The 17864-nt window shown below is 42.2% G+C and overlaps 1 protein-coding gene across 7 annotated transcripts in view; it reads left to right on the top strand.

The window, feature by feature from the left end:
• FARP1 (FERM, ARH/RhoGEF and pleckstrin domain protein 1) overlaps nucleotides 1–17864 on the top strand; it is a 343144-nt gene that overhangs the window by 178121 nt on the left and 147159 nt on the right. The gene's annotated exons all lie outside the window — the stretch shown is intronic.

Below are 17864 nucleotides of genomic sequence, written 5' to 3'. Positions count from 1 at the left end.
TTGTAGTTATTCAGCTATACTTAGAATTATTAACTCTCTACATGAACTCCAGGATTGTATTATTACTTTTGATGACTTTAGAATGGCTTATTAATTTTATTTCAGCAAAGAGCTGTGTAAAATAAAATTAAAAAAATCAAGCAGGCAGATAAAATAGGTCAGGAACAAAGAAAACCCCAAACTGTTAATGACAGTGTAATTTTTCCTGTATAAACATTTTGTCAAATACTAACTGGCTTTTTCAAAAAAGCTCACAGAAATGCCCCCAGGAGATTTGTTCCTTCGGACACTGAGGGGGATGCACGAAGATTGGGGTTTCCATCCGTAATTACACAGTGGCTGCTACATAGCTGAATTACACCGCAAGGTCTGAATGGTGCCTTTATATTCCTCTCTGAAAGTTGTGGGCTATGAAATTCAATCTAAAATATTTTAATGAGCATTCTGAATCTAAGTTTCAGCTCTTCTGAGGAAACAAGGAGCATAGTGTGCTGCTAAATAGCACTGAGACCAAGGGGTTAGATTCATTCAGTATTTGTGCATCAAGGAGGAATAATCATATCCACGTTTGTTCAGCAGGTATATGTTCACATCTGATGAAGTGAGTTGCAGCCCACGAAAGCTTATGCCTGCAGAAATTACATTTGTTAGTCTTTAAAGTGCTACAGGACTCTCGCCATTTTTACTTCCAGAATTGTGCCTCAGCAATTTAGTTTTCCAGGAAAAAAAAGCTTATTAAAAAACTAGGTTTGTCACATATGCCAAACTCAAATTTAGTTTTTGCAAACAAGTGCTCTAGTTTCTTCAGCTATATTTGCCAAAGGCAATCTTCATGAATCACTTAGTTTGGTTGTACTCAGGGAAGCAACTGTCTAAAAGTACCATTGTTATGTTCTATATATCTCATTCATTGACTTACATAGGCAGTTGTTTCATTTTTCAAGTAAAATGCTGCTTTATTATAACTTCCAATCCTGCAATCTCCCTCTGGGATCTGAAATTCAAGATGGGTTCTTTCCTTCTCACGTATCATTCATAATAATGGTTCTGGATTGGAACTTAGCCATCCTGATGGTGCAGGGTGAGCTACAAAACAAGCTCCTCGCTCTCCTAGCACTGTATTGGTACTGCTGTGCAACAGGAATAAAAAGCGGTTAAAAAAATCTTATTTTTGTTACTAAAGTAGGCAGTACTTACAGGGAGCAGATTTGTAGAATAAGATGAATTTTTATAGTAACTTTTCTGATCATATCTGCTCTTTAATATCTCATTGTTCTAGTCCATATTACTGCTTTTAGCCTGTTTTAATGAAAGTAAACTAGTTTTAAAAATGATTAACACTAGCCAGAGGCTCAGACTGGAACCCTGAATCCAGATCCCTCCACCTTTCTAGACTTCGGGATACTCGTTATCCAAACTTTGCAGCTTTAAATAGTTGACTAAAAGGTTTGCATGCATGCTGTACAGCTCTCACAAATGTTTTGTAGCTGCATTAAGGAATCATGTGCAACAAGTCGTAAAGATTGCAGTACATATGGAGAATAAACAAGTCCTAAATTTTTTGATGATTGGACTAAAATTGTCTGCTCACTTAAATTGAATGGGGACACTGACACATTAATGAATTATGGGAGATTTCTTTATTTGTCCATTGAAAAATGCATCTGAACTAATTCCCAAAGTAATAGGGTATGTCTATACTGATGGTGGCAAAGTCGCCGCCGCCAGATCGATCTTTCTGGATCTTTCTGAAAGCTACTCTGCGCAACTCCTGTCAACTGCCGCCGAATCTCCAGGTAAGTGTAGACCAGGGCATAGTGTGTTTTAATGTGGCTGTTAAAACTGTTTTATTTGAATGCAATTGCAACTGCATTGAAGACACCATTTTTTAAAAGGGTAGTAGGTAGCATGGCTTCTTCATGTTGTAGTAATACAGCTTGTAACAAAATTAGGTGTTGGTGCAAGGTGGATTTAAAATCTAAGTTAGACTGCAAAGCCTTATTTCCACTAGGATTAAAGTCCCCCCAAAAGATGATGAAAATGGTTTACCTGGTAGAGTAGATTGTGGGTGGGGAGAAACACACAGACGTCTCAGTCATGCTTTCCAGAGCTTTGCTGAAAACATTCATTGATCCAGTCAACTGTTTTTATCATTGATGTACAGGGACCTGTTGCTTATAAACATTGTCTCCAGCAGATTGTTTTCCTAGAATAGACAGTGCTTTATTACTATTTGAAAATTACGTCTTTCAACCACATATATAAGCCCTATCATAGACAGAGTCATAGTGGCCACTGAACTGAGAAGGCAGTTTTAAGTGTGAATTTATTGGATGTGTGTATAATTCATTTGCAAAAGAAAAAAAGTTTTTTTTAAAAAGAGTATAATTGGGAGCTAGATGTAAAATAGCTAATACCATTATCTTCACTTTAATGTATCAGTCTGGAATAAGCAGTCCATGAAACTAATCTTAAATTAGTTTAAGCAGTTTATCATACAGTAAACCAACAATTTTTTCACCATTAACAATGTGTTTTATACAAAATTGTTGGTGTACTTTTACCATTATGACCAAAGGGTAATTTTTTTAGTGCATAATGCCAATGTTTGCTTCAACATACCACTTTAGCTTGTTAAAAATAATCCCTTTAGATTTTTAAAAACGATTATAGCAAGTACCGTAAAAAAAAAAAAAAAAAAAAAGACAATGCATTAGACCATTGGTTTTAGGCATTGAGATTAGGATTTTCAATGTTTATCTAATAGTCAAAGTCCTTAGAGACCTTTTTAAAATTTCACTGCATATCTATACATTACTTGGGTTTTTTTTAGACACTGAAACCACCCATTTATTTATTATGGCCTGAACTGTTGCTGCACCACACACAGGAAAGGTGGGTTTCTTGTTAAAATACTAGAATGGGGCTCAGGAAATTTGTGTTTGTCTCAGCTCTGCCACAGATTTCCTGTGTGATCTTTAGCAAGTTGCTTAGGAAACATAGGAACTGTCATATTGAATCAGATCAGTGGTTTATCAACTCAGTAGCCTCTGTCTGTAGTGGCAGCTCTGTAGAACCAGCTGCTTCAGAGAGAAAAATCCTGCAGGTAGACAGTTACAGGATTTCCTGCCCCCAGTGAAAATTTCCTCCTAATTCTCAATAGTTAGAAATTGGCATATGCCCTGAATCTTGGAAGTTCTTCTTTGAGTAGTATCTCTTTGGCAGAGGACTCTTCTTCATACTTGTTGGCTGCCCCCCTCCGCCTTGGGAAGACGCGGAGGAAGAAAAGGACCCCCCTCGCCCTCTCCTCCCGAGTTGGTTTTCTTGATTTCTATTAAGGGTTCTCCTACATAGCCCTTTGGAAATCCACCCTCACACAGAGAGGACCTGGCAGTCTACCAAGGGTGATGGAGCCAACTCTGTATGAACATAAGAATGCCCATACTGGATCAGACCAATGATCCATCTAGCCCAGTATCTTAACTTCTGACAGTGGCCAATGCCAGGTGCTTCAGAGGGAATGAACCAAACTGGTGATCATCAAGTGGATCCATCTCATTGCTCGTTCCCAGCTTCTGGCAAACAGCAATCCCTGCCCATCATGGCTAATAGCCATTGATGGACCTATCCTCCCTGAATTTACCTAGTTCTTTTTTTGAACCCCGTTTTAGTCTTGACCTTCACAACATCCTGTAGAAAGGAGTTCCACAGGTTGACTGTGTTGTGTGAAGAAATACTTCCTTCTGTTCCTTTCAAACCTTCTGCCTATTAATTTCATTTGGTAACCCCTCGTTCTTGTGTTATGAGGAGTAAATAACACTTTCTTATTATTTTCTCCACATCTTCATGATTTTATAGACCTCTATCATATTCCCCCTTAGTCACCTCTTTTCCAAGCTGAAAATTCCCAGTTTGATTAATCTCTCCTCAGATGGAACTTTTTCCATACCCCCTAATCATTTTTGTTGCCCTTCTCTGTACTTTTCCAATTCTGATATATCTTTTTTGAGATGGAGCAACCAGATCTGCACGCAGTATTCTTCTTCGAGTGATTGCTAATGTCCATTCCATAGTAGGTGTGTGCATGCCCCATGCGTGGTTACCGGAAAATTTTTGCCCTTAGCAGATTGCATAGGGCCAACTCCAGTGCCCCCTGGAGCCCCACACACATGCCGTGGTATATGAGGCACTGCTGGCTCTACACCCCCTCAGTTCCTTCTTTCTGCCACTGACGATTACTGGAACTACGTTCTTGCTTGCTTCAGTGAGTGCCTCTTAGCTGTAGCCTTTGTTTTATAAGTACTTGTTAAGTAGTTATGTTTAGATAGTTCTTAATTACTGTTGTTGTAGTTGATAAGGTAGTCCCATTAGGGATCACCACCCTGTGTCGGGGTATGCCCCGATCTCCGGGCTTTAAACCTTGTAAATCCTGCGGGAAGGCCTTCCTGATTAGCAACCCTTACGAAGACTGCTTCAGGTGCCTTCGGGAGTCTCATCGAAAGGACAAGTGCCACATCTGCAAGGCGTTCAGACCGAGGACTCAAAAGGACCGAGATATCTGTCTGAAGGCCTTGTTAATGGAGGCAGCACTGAAACCGGTATCGGAACCGTCCCGCTCCCCTTCGGCACCAAGCACCGGGTCAGTGCAGAGTGCTCCACTGGCACTGATTTTATCATGGCATCAGGCTTCCTCTTCACCAAAGAAGAAGCCCAGGAAACAACGTCCAGCAGACAACTGCTTCCCTGTGCGGAAGAGATCTAAGGACACGGGCTTGAGCTCCAGGACAGCTCAGAGCCAGTGCGCTGAGCAATGGCCCGCAGGGGCAGTTTTTGCCCAGGACTGCGAGTCCTTCTGAGGTGTCCCCCATCTCTGGAGTGTGAGAGGGGACCTCTACCCCTTGTGTGCTGTCGACGCCGGAGGCAGTTCTGATGGTGGCCAGCTTGTTGGCCCTGCCTGTCCCATGCACCCCGTTGGCCCAGATGGAAAAGGCGAGGGGTAGAACTCCCACATCGAGGGGAAATCCCCCAGTGGGGGCCCTCCCAGTGACTGCACACCTCACCAGACCCCTGAGTTAGCTCTCCGTGAAATGGGTCACCACGGAGGAGATCAGTCCTGCCGAGAGGCCGATTCCCTGGGGCACATTCCCTGGCACGGAGGCGGTCTCTGGGGACAGATCACTGGTACCGCAGGAGTCCAGACAGCCCAAAGCAGCATTCGGGATCGCCAGCACTGAGGGCAGCGGCATTTGTGAGTTGATGCAGGTTCCACTTGGTATTGAGCAGACGCTCCCCGTCTGGGGCCTGGCTGCGTACTAGGTCACCGGCACTGATGAGTTCAATCACGCGTGGGTGGTGCAGAACCCGGTTGTCAGCATCGCGGCACTCACCTAGAGAAGACCCCTGCCAACAGGGGCTTTGGTACCAAGAGGATCCCGGTTACCCAGAAGCTGCTCCTGCTCCTCCTTTTACTGCAGGCAGTCCTCCTCACCAAGTCAGTTCACCGGCGGTCACCGGACTTGTACTCCCCGTCACTGAGACATCGGTCAAGGGAGCGCTGAGATAAGAGGCACAGATACTGCTCCTCCTCCTCTCGGTACCCTGATACGGGGAGACGGATGAGCTCTGGGCGACGCTGGCCTCCAGCAGGGGTGGGTCTGACGATTCCAGTAAGGGAAAGGACCCAGTGGCTCCCCCCACCTAGCCTTCCTGACCTTAAGGACAAGGGTAAGGTCCCTACTCGCCCCCTACAGGATGGCCTCAGGACTAGTGGCCACCCCAATGGCAATACTGGAACCCCTGGGGGTTATAGGTGGCCTCGGGTCCCTACTCCCTCGTCTCGTCAGGGAAGCAATCGGGCCCTGAGAACCACCAGCAGAGACCCATGACTTCGAGTCAGGGGAGGAGTCGGATCCTATGGAGGGTACATCTGGAAGGCCTCCCATGCACTTAGCAGAATAGCCAGGCCCTCCCGGCACTGGGTCAGTCATCCTCTTCCTCCCCAGACAAGGCACTGGTGGCAGGCCCATTGGCACCTCTGGATGACTTCTGAATGCACCAGGAACTGCTAAAAAGGGTGGCCTCCAACCTTGGGCTGGAGGCAGGAAAGCTGCAGGAACAGACGGATGACCTAGTTAATGTAGTGGCAGCAGCAGTACCGTCCCCGGTCGCCCTGTCGGTGCACCAAGGGGTCCTAAAGCTGGCCAAGGGTGTCTGGTAAACTCCATCCTCTTTCTCTCCGTCCTCTTCAAGGTCAAGGGTAAAGTATTATGTTCCCGTGAAAGGGTTTGAATACTTGTTCACCCACCCTGCACCAAGCTCCCTAGTGGTGGAGGCGGCAAATGAGAGAGACAGGCTTCCTACCCTAACGGTTGTTAGAGTCAGTGATGGGGTTGGGTGGCAGAAGAGTAACTCCGCATCTCTGCGGATGTCCTGCTTCCACCAGTTTATGGAGTTCTTTATGTGCAAGGGGACCACCACCTGTCCAAAACATCCTGGTGAGAGACTAGGTAGCCTTGGAGTCCTTGAGCATGTGCAGGGAGTCATTCATGGTCTCTGAGAACAGCTTATGACCATCAAAGAGGAGGTCCTTTACAGTGTTTTGGTCCTCTCTTTGGAAATTCCAAAAGCTGGAGCCAGGATGCCTTGCACAGAACTACCACTATGGACATGGATCCAACAACAGTGTCTGTAGCATCTAGAGATGCTTGGAGAGCCATTCTGGCCAACAGCCGACCCTCTGCAACATAAACTGGAACTGCTCCCTGCACTCCTGTGGCAGTTGTTCAATAAAGGCCATAAGCTTGTAATGAGAAAAGTTTATATTTGGCCATGACTGCCTGATAGCTCATGATACAAAAAAGAGATCCAATCCCTTTTGGTCTTTATCATAGGGGGTAGTTCTTAAAGTGCTGCCTACCCTGTTCATCCACCTCTTCCATCAGGAGGGATTTGGGTGGGGGATGGGAAAATAAAAAGTCAGAGTCCTTAGGGGGCATGTAGTACTACTTGTCTGCCCTTCTGTGTAATTTAAAGGACTCAGACCTGAAGGCATACAATCTCTCTTTTCTATTTCCCTTCCTCCCAGGCAGTATAACATGTAATATTATGTGAGCTGTATCTGCTTATTCAAATAGAGAAATATTATTTAGTGACCTCAGTAAAGAGAGATGAAGCAGAACCCACAATTCCAGTAGCTTTATTTTACTGTAACTCTATAGATCTACAGCTATGTGAGGATTTAATACAGATGATTTTATATTAGTTCTGTCTCTGCTGTCAGAAAAAAATGTTTAATCAAAACACTACTGAACATATCCTAAGCATTAAACTTTACACTAGATTTACTATATCATTTTTTCTTTTCTCCCACATTATCAGACTGTTCAGGAGGATTATTTAGCAGCAAACGTTTTCCTTCACTAAAGTTTTTAAACTGAATTTTATGATTGACTACTTCTGGTAAAGTTGAAGATGAGGGTAGGAAGAGAGATTGAAATCTGGGTGGAATCAATCCTTTTGCTTTTGCCTTTGCCTTTTTAGGATAATGTTCATTTTGATATAAGCCAGTTTGTTCTAAGCAGAAATCCATGAATAATGAACTTGGCTACAGCAGTGAAGCTTTGTAGATTCAAAAGGAGAAAAATACAGGTTTCCATGGAAGCAGACACCAAAAATACAGTGAAGATGATGGTTTTTGAAACCCTCCTAATTTTTTATGCACATATAATTGTAATTTCTTTTTTAGTTAAAAATCACGATAGTGAAATTTGTCTTCCTTTAAGACTTTTTGTTGTCTAAAATGTAATCATGTATGATTGATGATTAGAAAGTTTGACCTTCCAGCTGCTGAATTTTTGAGGAGGAGGAGGTAAAGCACACCTCAAAGCCTAAAGCACATGTTTTTCACAATATGATTATAAAATATATGTGGTTAAAAGATCAGAAAGATGTGCAGAGATATTCTTTGCTTAGCTAAAACCATATAACTGCTTTAGAAAGTCTGAACACCATCCATTATGAGGATTAGATAAAAGTATAACGCATTAGAAACAGCAATGATGCTTTTAAAAAAATTATGCTCGTGTATAGGTGAGGTGGGATCTACCAATTGGTCACAGTGGGCATCCAGAGTGGGAGAAGTGTGGAGATGTGTGTATATATATAATTTTTTTAAAGCAGCTGAAAGTGTATATTACTCCAAAAAGGCACCAGTCCAGCTATTAATGGAACACAGGTGGATTGCTGCAATTGTACAGAGCCTCACTGAAGTCTCTGGTATCCATGAGAGCATGGGAGTTCTCTCACTTGGTATTAGTAGCAGGATTCAGGCTTTCATCTGTGTTAAAACTGAAGGACGTTTTCAATAACTAGAATGCATGGGGTAGACAAAAGAGATGCGACTTCCACTCTTCAGAACTTTGGGTGACAAAGGGTGTGAGGTGTACACCCTGTACGTACATACATGAGTATCTGCATATGGGTCACAGTCACCTGAATGTGTTGCTGCTCCATTCAGGGGTATAACTTGAGCCTTAGATGGCAGGAACTGCACTTCATAGGTGCAAATTATAATTAATTCCTACCACAGGTTTTTAAGCCACCCCAATCCTTCATCTCTCAGTTGGGCCATAACACATTCAGGTGACTATTACTGTGACTTGATGTATTGTGGCTTTCCTTCCTCTTCTGCCAAAAATATATGCTGTCCCCATTTTCCTGTCTAAACTAAACAAAGTAAAAAGTAACAGATCCAGATAAAATAAAAGTAATTTTTATACCGTGTCTTTATCTTCTCTGCATAACTGTCAATGCCTGTACTTTTAAGGGTGTGGTTTTCAAAAGCACTTGGGGTATGTCTCTATTGCAATTAAAAACCTGCAGCTGGCCCATGCCAGCTGGCTCGGGCATAGGGGCTGTTTAATTGTGGGGTAGACGTTTGGGTTTGGGCTGAAGCCTGGGCTCTAGAACCCAGCGAGGTGGGAGGATCCCAGATTTCAGTCTGCAGCCCAAGCCCGAACGTCTACACCGTAGTTAAGCAGCCCCTTAGTCCAATCCCCACAAGCCCCGGTCAGCTGGCACCAGCCAGTGGCAGGTTTTCAAGTGCAGTGTAAACATAGCCTCAGCTTCAGCCTAGGTCAGCCCCCATTGAAGTCAACATGAAAACTCCCCTTGACATCAGTGGAGCAGAGTTATGCCAACACTGAGGGCTCTTGAAAATTCTATCCTTCAAGCAATATGTTGCAAATTATGAACTGGCTATTTAATTTTATTCTAGGAAAGGGAACAGATAGGCAAATGTCATTTGTCTTCATAGGTTGCTAGCATTGTTCTCCTCTAAATGTAGTTTAAGCTTTCCTTTGAAGTGTAGCTCTATGCCTAGGTATTTACATAAAATCCCTATTGTTTAATTTCATCCATGAGGTTACTTTTTGTACTATTTGCTTATCACAAATACTTGTTTCTTTTCCAGTGCAATATATATGTATATATTTGACTACCTTGATAAATGGGGGAGAGTTCATGCTTCAAAGGATGCTGTGTTGTTATTTAATATTAATGCCAGGCCATGGAGAAAAATGGTTTTGAAATGATGTTGTTCCTTGTGGTGAAGCTTGCCCCTGTGCAGAGAGGGTTAGCACAAAGCCACTTATGCTCATCGAGTGATGCGGCCAGGATTTCACCCTGAGAGCTTAAATGGGACTTGAGTGATGCACAGACCTTGTGCTGACCTTCTCCAGAGGAGTGAAGTTCATCTGTAGTGCTAGTAGCATATAGCAAACCTCCATTAAATTTATGCAAGGGAAAGACAATAGTTGGTTTAATTGATTTGACTCACACTGTTGTTATCTTAGTTTGCCTCCCAGTGGCGTCCTGGCATGGGACATCCCCCTTTCCTGACACTGTCTCCTAACCCTTTTCTTCCTCAATCTCATCCTGAAAACCCAGTTCTTTTGTGAAGCCTCTTGATGCTCTACCTTTGCTGAGTGTTAACAGTTTTAAACGCAAAACATGAAGTGAACAGAATGGGGGCTCCCCGTTACTGCTAATTTACTTATTTGTTTTTTTGCTGCATCCAGTCTTACTTCTTTTGTTTATAAATTGTCTGTCTGTTTAGACTGAGTCTTCAGAATTAGGACCTTCTTTTTACACTTGGCTGTAAAGTATCCAGCTTTGGTACCATGCATTATCCAGAGACTAAATCAAGCCTGTGGGCAAATCATGAAATGTCTGTCTCTCTCTCTTATGGTAGATGTGTTTTAGGTTTCACTTGGAAAACTGCAAGGTGATTTGATTGCTGGCTGTCTGCCAAATCCTGCTATTGCATTCAAAAATGCACCCAAGGTTGCAAGAAAGCACAGTCATGAGGGTGCAGCTTAGGCCACTCATATGCTAGAAATGGGCTAAATCATGTGTACGTGTACGTTTGTATGTGTGTCTGAGAAAAATGCAGGAGTATGTGTGTTTTCATGACAGAATTTGTCCCTTTGTTTGTGACAATTTTGGGGAAAGAGGGGGAAAGTTAACACCCCCATCCTTTCAGTTCTAATTTAAAAGTAGCTCTTACCTGTGCTCAGGAGAGTGACTGAATTTCAGTCTTCCAAACATTTCTTAGGATCGTTTAAATAAAGATCAAGGGATTCAGTAACCTTAGAAGAATTTGAAGTGCAAAGATCTGTTTGATCCGTGATTAGTTTAATTTGGTGGATAAAAATTCCTTAAATAGTAAATTGTTGACTGTATAAAGATTGTTTTTGGTAGCTGTGCTAGTGAAGTGGCTATGCTAAATTGAAATAGAGAATTACAATCAATATAACCCTCCCCCCCAAAGCCTTTGAAGACATAGGTTTTGTAATCATTACTAAACATTTTTCTCAACTTCCATGAGTGGTCATGCCACAGGAGTGTTCTGTACAATGACTGCTCAGATAAAGGGAGGAATGATAGATTCATAGAGTTTAATGCCAGAAGTTACCATTAGATCATCTACTCTGATCTCTTGAATAGCACAGGCCATTAAATTGCATCCAGTTACCCCTTTATTGAACCCATAACTGGGGTTTGACTAAAGCATATCTTCCAGGAAGGCATCCAGTCTTTAAGTGAAGACATTGAGATGGAAAATTCCTCACATCCCTTGTTGGTTTATTCCAGGGGTTAATCACTGTCTGTTGGAACTTTGTTCCTAATTTCTAATTTGAATTTGTCTAGTTTCAGCTTTCAGCAATTGTTTCTTCTGATGCCTTTCTCATACTAGCCAGTGTTTCCTCCCTCTGAGGACACGTACACACACTAATCAAGTCCTCTCACTCCTCTCTTTGTGAAGCTAAACAGGTGAATCTCTTTGAGTGTCTCTCTAAGGCATTTTCACCATCCCTCAAATAATTTTTGTGGCTTTTTTGTGCACCCAGGTCCAATTTTTCACCATCTTTTTTAAAATGTGGACACCAGAACTGGATGTAGTATTCCAGTATTGATCTTGCCAGTACCGTACACAAGGAGGAAAAAAATCACCTCCCTATTCCTATTCGTTACTGCCCTGTTTGTACACCAAAGGTCACATTAGCCCTTTTTACTGCTGCATAATCATACTGGGAGCTCATGTTGAGTTGCCCTAAATCCTGTTCAGTTACTGCTTTCCAGGATAGTGTCCCCCATTCTGTAGGTATGGCCTGTGTCACAGTTTCAGGTTAACTGCAACTGTATTTTCTCTCTGTTGTCCCTCCAAGGCAGGCACCTTCAAGGTTTCAGGCTCCTCGCTGTCATCTCTCTTGGACAGAGATCCACATCTCTTCCTCTTGACCAGGGTTTTCAAGACTGCACAAGGCTCTCCTGCCATACATTCTGATATCCCCTAAAAACCAGCCCATGTGTGTTGCTTTCTCTCTGAGAACACTGACTGTGTGTTTACTGGTGAACACACAGCTGTTTCTCAGCAGAAAGGTTTATTTTAAGGGCAACAGATTGTACAGAGGAAACATATTAAAAAAATAAAAGTTCCCGCTTGCTTCACCCATCAGTCTTATGGAATCCTAGTTAGCCAAAGTCTTTCCAAACTTTTAGCAAGGGTGGGATCCCCTTAGAATCCAAGATCCTATCTGTTGGTTGAATCAAAAGGAAGACACTCTAGTCTACCCACACACAGCCTTTATATGCCAAAAGCCCCTTCTTTTTTTCCCTAGTTTCTGGAAAGCCCAAGCCTGAACCAGTATATGAAAACCACCCTAGGGGCTGGTACTTCTCCTGAGGTGTTTACAATCTCAGGGACTGTAGTAATCACCCCTCGCTGTTTTTAGTTCCTGGGGGAGCTGTGGTAACCCCACCCTCATTGAGTTGCATACAGTCTCTGACCAATAATGGTACATAAAACATCCTTAAACTTAACACAATATGGTCTCCAAAGATACTGCATCAGCTTGCAATATCTGTCACATCCAGGACAGAGACTCCACTGCGTAGGTATGACCTGCATCTCTTGTTCCTAGATGTACAATTTTGCACTTGGCTGTATTAAACTGAATTTTGTTCAAAGGGGCCCAGCTTACCAAGCGATCCAATTTGCTGTACATGACTGCCCTATCATCATCATTACTTACCACACTGACAATTGTTGTGTCATCCACAAATCTGATCAGCAGTGATTTTATATTTACTTCCAGTTCATTGATGAAAATGTTGAATAGCATCAGGCTTAGTAACTATCCCTGTGGAACCCCACTGGAAATATCTCCATTGATGATGATTCCCCAGTGACTACTGCTTTTTGAGATATATCAGTTAGTTAGTTTTTAATCTATTTAATTTACTTTTGTATGACTTAGTACCTCATGACATTCTAATTAAAAAATAGCACTATACTATATCAATAAAGTACAAGTATATTATATCTACAGAGTTATCTTTAGAAAATAAATTTGTAGTCTCAAAGAAAGAAATCAAGTGTCATTGATAAGACCTGTTTTCCATAAAACCATGTTGACTGGGATTAATTAAATTCCTGTCCTTTAATTCTTTGCCAATTGAATCCCTATCAGCTTTATTTTGCTCAGGATTGATGTCAGGCTAACGAGCCTATAGGTACGTGGGTTATTGCCCTTTCCAAATATTGATACATTAGCACTCTTCCAGCCTTCTGAAATTTCCCTGGTATTCCAAGATTTATTAAAAATTAATATCAGAAGGCCAGGTATCTCGTCAATCAACTTTTAGCATTCTTGTGTGCAAGTTATCCAGAACTGCTGATTTTAAAATGATTTAACATCCTCCTCTAGTTACTAAAGTCTGGAAAGTACTTCCTCATCCTCATGTAATATGAGTACATCCTCCTGTTTATAAATTATCTTGTTTGGATGATGTATGCAAGAGTCCACTCAGCTCTCTACACCTCTTCGTGGCCAGGCACTGCATAGCAGCCCCTTGCTGGGCTAGCACCCCTTGTCACTGGTCGCTCAGGCATTGTGCTGGATTCTCTGTCAGGTAACTTGGTCTTCCAGCCAGGTCACAATTCTCCAGTCCACCCCTTCCCGGGTCACGATTTTGTCCAGACTAAAGTGTTTTTAACAGAAACAGAATTTCCTCCTCTCTCTCGAGATCTTCTTCAACTGGTCCTCAATATTTCAGGGGCCCTCCCAGGCCTTTCTGCCTCGGGAGTTGCTCACTCAGGGCCCTGTAGAAGCCTTCTTTACACATTGGCAGTCTCTTCTTCCCAGCTGGGCCCACTCAGCACTTAACCCTCTTTTATAGGAATCACCTGATTCCTTTCAGGTGGGACCCATTCTGTAATCAGGTCTGGATTAGCCCCAGGCTCTGTAGCCCACAGGGGAAGCCACCTTGTTACAATGTACTTGTGTCATCTGTTTATTCATTGGAAAGCTCTTTAAGGTTAAAAAAAATGGTAGAGCTATTAAAGAATTAAAGCATTTCCACATTGAAAAATTATAAATACTCTTATTGTTTCAAGTAGAAAGAAAAGAAAATGGGTGAATTGTGTAAAATGGAAATAACCTGCAAAGGATGGTGAATGTGCAATGTAATGCAAGTATTTGATTCAGTACTTTGATAGCTTGCAGCTAAATGTGGTTATACATATTATTCATAATTCAGTGCTTAGTAAGCTGATATTCCCTAAAAATGTAAAACATCTTTTACAATGTAATTTCACAGAGCAAAAAAATTAAATGTATTAAGAAATGAGAATATATACCTTGAAATTAGTGAGCTTGTTTTCACTGAAGTAAAATTGGAATGTCATTTGGGTGTAACTTAACAGCCACCAGAAAAAGAGCACTAAGAATTCCATAGTCCCATTAAGTGACTGCTATCCAAGTTAGGAAATTTTCTGCATGAGTTGTTAATGGAGCTGCTGGTCTGTGAGTCTTTTCCTTCTTCCTCTCATAATTCACCCTTGATATCAACTTCCATACTGATGTCCCACTCAACTCCTTAACCTCTGCTTCCTCCTGCCCATTTGACCTGCAGTGGTGGATCAGTTCTACTCAGCACAGTGTCCACTCACTTGATTTTGTCTTTGCTAAATATTTTCCTCTCATCTTTCCACAATAGAGTTTCTACCATAACCTTCAATCCATTAGGGGCTATGGCTTCTCTCCCATTTTCAATCCCCTCCTTCCTCTTCTGTCAGTGCCATCATTGACTTTCTCCGCTCCGCGTTCTCTGCTACTCTCCTCTTCATTCTTTCATACGCCCCTTTTCCACCTCAGAGTCTGTCCTTCCAACCCCACACAGCTCTGGTTCACTCCCTTTATCCAATGTTCCCGTGTTTCTGAACACCTCAGTAGAAAGTCCCAGAACACAAGAACTTACTCCAGTAAAAAACTGTCCTCTTCCTTCAGTTCTGCCATCTGGCCAGTCAAACAGCACTACTTCTCCACTCACATTGACTCCAAGCACACAATCTCAGCTGCTGACGTGGCAGTTTTGATTCTCTCCCAGCTTCTGTGCTATCCTATTTCCACATAGGATCTTGCTGACTTTTTCAAAGAAGTCAACAAAATCCAGTGTGACTTGCCTCTTTTCTCTTTCCCCATCATGCTCCCCTCCTTCTCCATGTCATCTACATTGAGGTTTCTTGCCTACTGTCCTCTTTTTGCAGACTCCATCCTTGCCTGCCTATGATTTCCCCTACCTTCCACCCTCACCCCCTTATTCACCATTCTCCTTAGCTTCTCACTCTTTTCTGATCCTGCTTACAATAGAAGCATTCTGTGGTGTCCCCTCATCTAACACCTCCCTCCCAGAAGTAAATGCCCCATGACCCCATTTGCTATAACCATCCCATTTCTCCCCTCTGCCTCCAAGATCATCAAATGCACCATCTACAGCTATTGCCGCCTTCATTTCTGTCTGGCTTCTGACCACGCTTCATTGCAACTGGTCTTACCAAGCCTCTAATAAACATCTTTATACAGATCTCAGCCATCTACTGTTTCCTCCTCTTTCTTGATCTCTCAGTTGTTTATGGCATATTGAGCACGTTCTTGATATCTTGACTTTCACCACTCCATTCTCTCCTGGGTCTCCTTCTACCTCTCTGGTTGTATCTTTGCTGTCTTTTTTTCAGTGGTTTCTCTTCCTCCTTTCTCCCACTCACAATAGGGTTCATGGAGTTTCATGCTTGTCCGACTCCTCTTCTCCCTCTACACCTTTTCTGTGAGTGATCTTATCCGTTCACAAAGCTTCAGCTACCATTTCTATGCCAACATCCACAAATCTACTTCTCCACTCTTGACTTGCCTCCTTGCATCCAAGCCCACACCTCACTCTGGCTCTGACATCTCCTTAAATCCATCTCACCATCAACATAAACGTAGCCTGCCTAAATTAAACTCCTTGATTTTTTTCCCCCTTCCCTTCTTCCCCTTTTCTATGTCAGTGTTGACAACACCATTATCATCCCAGCCATTCAGGCCTGAAACCTAGATACTGTATCATCCTGGTTTCCTCCTTCCCCCTTGTTCCATGTATGCAATCAGTGCCTGAATTTTGCTACTCACTTCTCCAAAGCATTTCCAATATCAGGACTTTATTCTGTCCACACAGCTAAAACTCCTGTCCAGGCTGCCATTATCACCTGTCTTGACCACTCTGTGGCCTCCCTGCCACCAACTTCTCCTTGTCAAATCCATTCAAAATGCAGCTGCTAATAATTCCTTTCCATCATTATGATTGTGTCACCCTCAGAAGGAGTCACTCCCATAGCTCCCCCTTCTCTACTCCATACAATTTAAGCTTCTTGTCCTACCTTCCAGGACCTTCACAACTCTGCCCTTTCCTGCTTTCACTTTTTTTGTCACTCCTCTGCTCTACCAATGATACCAGCCTTGGTTGACCACTTGTCCACTCCCACAAGCATTTTCATGCTTTCATCCACATCACCCATTGCACATGAAATGTTCTCCTGAAAAATTAGTCTGTAAGGCAAGTACTCTGTCCTTTTTGAAATCCCCCCTCAAGGCATGCCCCGCCTGTGATGCCGCTGGAAAATTTCTCTGTGATAATGCCTAGTAATATATCAGTGGAGACCGAGAATATCTATTTCATTTTTTCATAGATTTATAGCTCATAATTTAAAACAAATAAATGTAAAAGACGAGGAGTCATCAATTTGTGCACATAGTTGGTCTATCTGGCCACATGTTCCTGTCATTGTTATCCCTGTCATCCCCTTCTCCCCCATTCCCTTCTTTTTTTTCTTTTTTCTCTTGGCTGCACCCACTTGAGTCTAGTCTTAAATTAGATTGGAAGCTCTTTGTGGCATGGACCATGTCTTTGCTTGTTACAGCTCCTGAAACAAAGAGCCTTGATTCTGACTGATGTCTCTCTACGCTACTATACTAATTAATTATGCTATAACAGTGTTAGAAAACAACTGAATTTTGTGTGGGGGTTTTTTTTGTATTTATACTGAAATAATCTTTTAATAGTTTAATAAGTGCCAACAATTTTTTAATGTGTTGTAATAAAATTAGCCTTTTCTGGTTGTTTTTGTGCATATTCAAATGTATGATGTTGTCTTTGTATTACAATAGCAACTAGACACTCGAACTGAGATCAGGTCCTTATTATTCTAGCCACTGTATAAAAATGGAGTGAGAGATACTCCCTGGTCTGAAGCGCTTACAATCTAAATAAGTAGGAGGGGACAGAGAGATCCAAGAGTAAGTCAGTGTTCGAAACAGAATAGAAGCTAGGTCTCCTGATTCCCAATCCAGTGTCCTCTCCACTGGACCACATTGCCAAATGGAAGATGCCTGACAGTTTCTGTTTGGAAGTAAACATGCAAGGTATCATAAGCCATGTATACAATGCCAGTAGGACTAAGTGATTTGAATGCAAATAGTGTCATCAGGTGTAGTGTATTCATTCTTGAATGTTCCCCAGAATATTGCATAGTTCACTGTCAGATCGTATTTGCTGTGAACTTAATTAATGCTCTTTGAGTTCCATGTCCAGCAAGCTGCTGAATTTTTAGTTTTTCGGCTTTGCCTTAAGAATATCATGGAATCACCAGCCTTAGCCTGTCCTAAACTAACTAGAACTAGCCACTTGCTAAGTTCAGACATTTTTTAATTTTACATCTTTGCTCCCCTTTCTCAATTCTAGGAAGTCCTGGAAATACTGTAGGTGCTGAATCTTGGCAGTTTGTAATTTTACACACACAATGTCTCCAACTGAATAGGTGCCAAGCTTTCTCTTGAGTTATACATATCAAAATTGAGAAGAGCTTTAGAATAATATTTTTGTTACAGATACTTTAAAAAGAAACACTGCATGTTACATAAGTCATACAATATAGAAAATGCAGAATGACAAATGCAGTTACTCTGCTTTAGAGCTGTCTAAATGAT

The sequence above is a fragment of the Emydura macquarii genome, unplaced genomic scaffold (assembly GCF_026122565.2).
Source record: "Emydura macquarii macquarii isolate MOO-44397 ecotype Brisbane River unplaced genomic scaffold, CSIRO-AGI_Emac_v2 contig_3671, whole genome shotgun sequence".
In the NCBI taxonomy this organism is placed as follows: Eukaryota; Metazoa; Chordata; order Testudines; family Chelidae; genus Emydura; species Emydura macquarii.
This window is presented reverse-complemented; position numbering and strand designations above follow the sequence as displayed.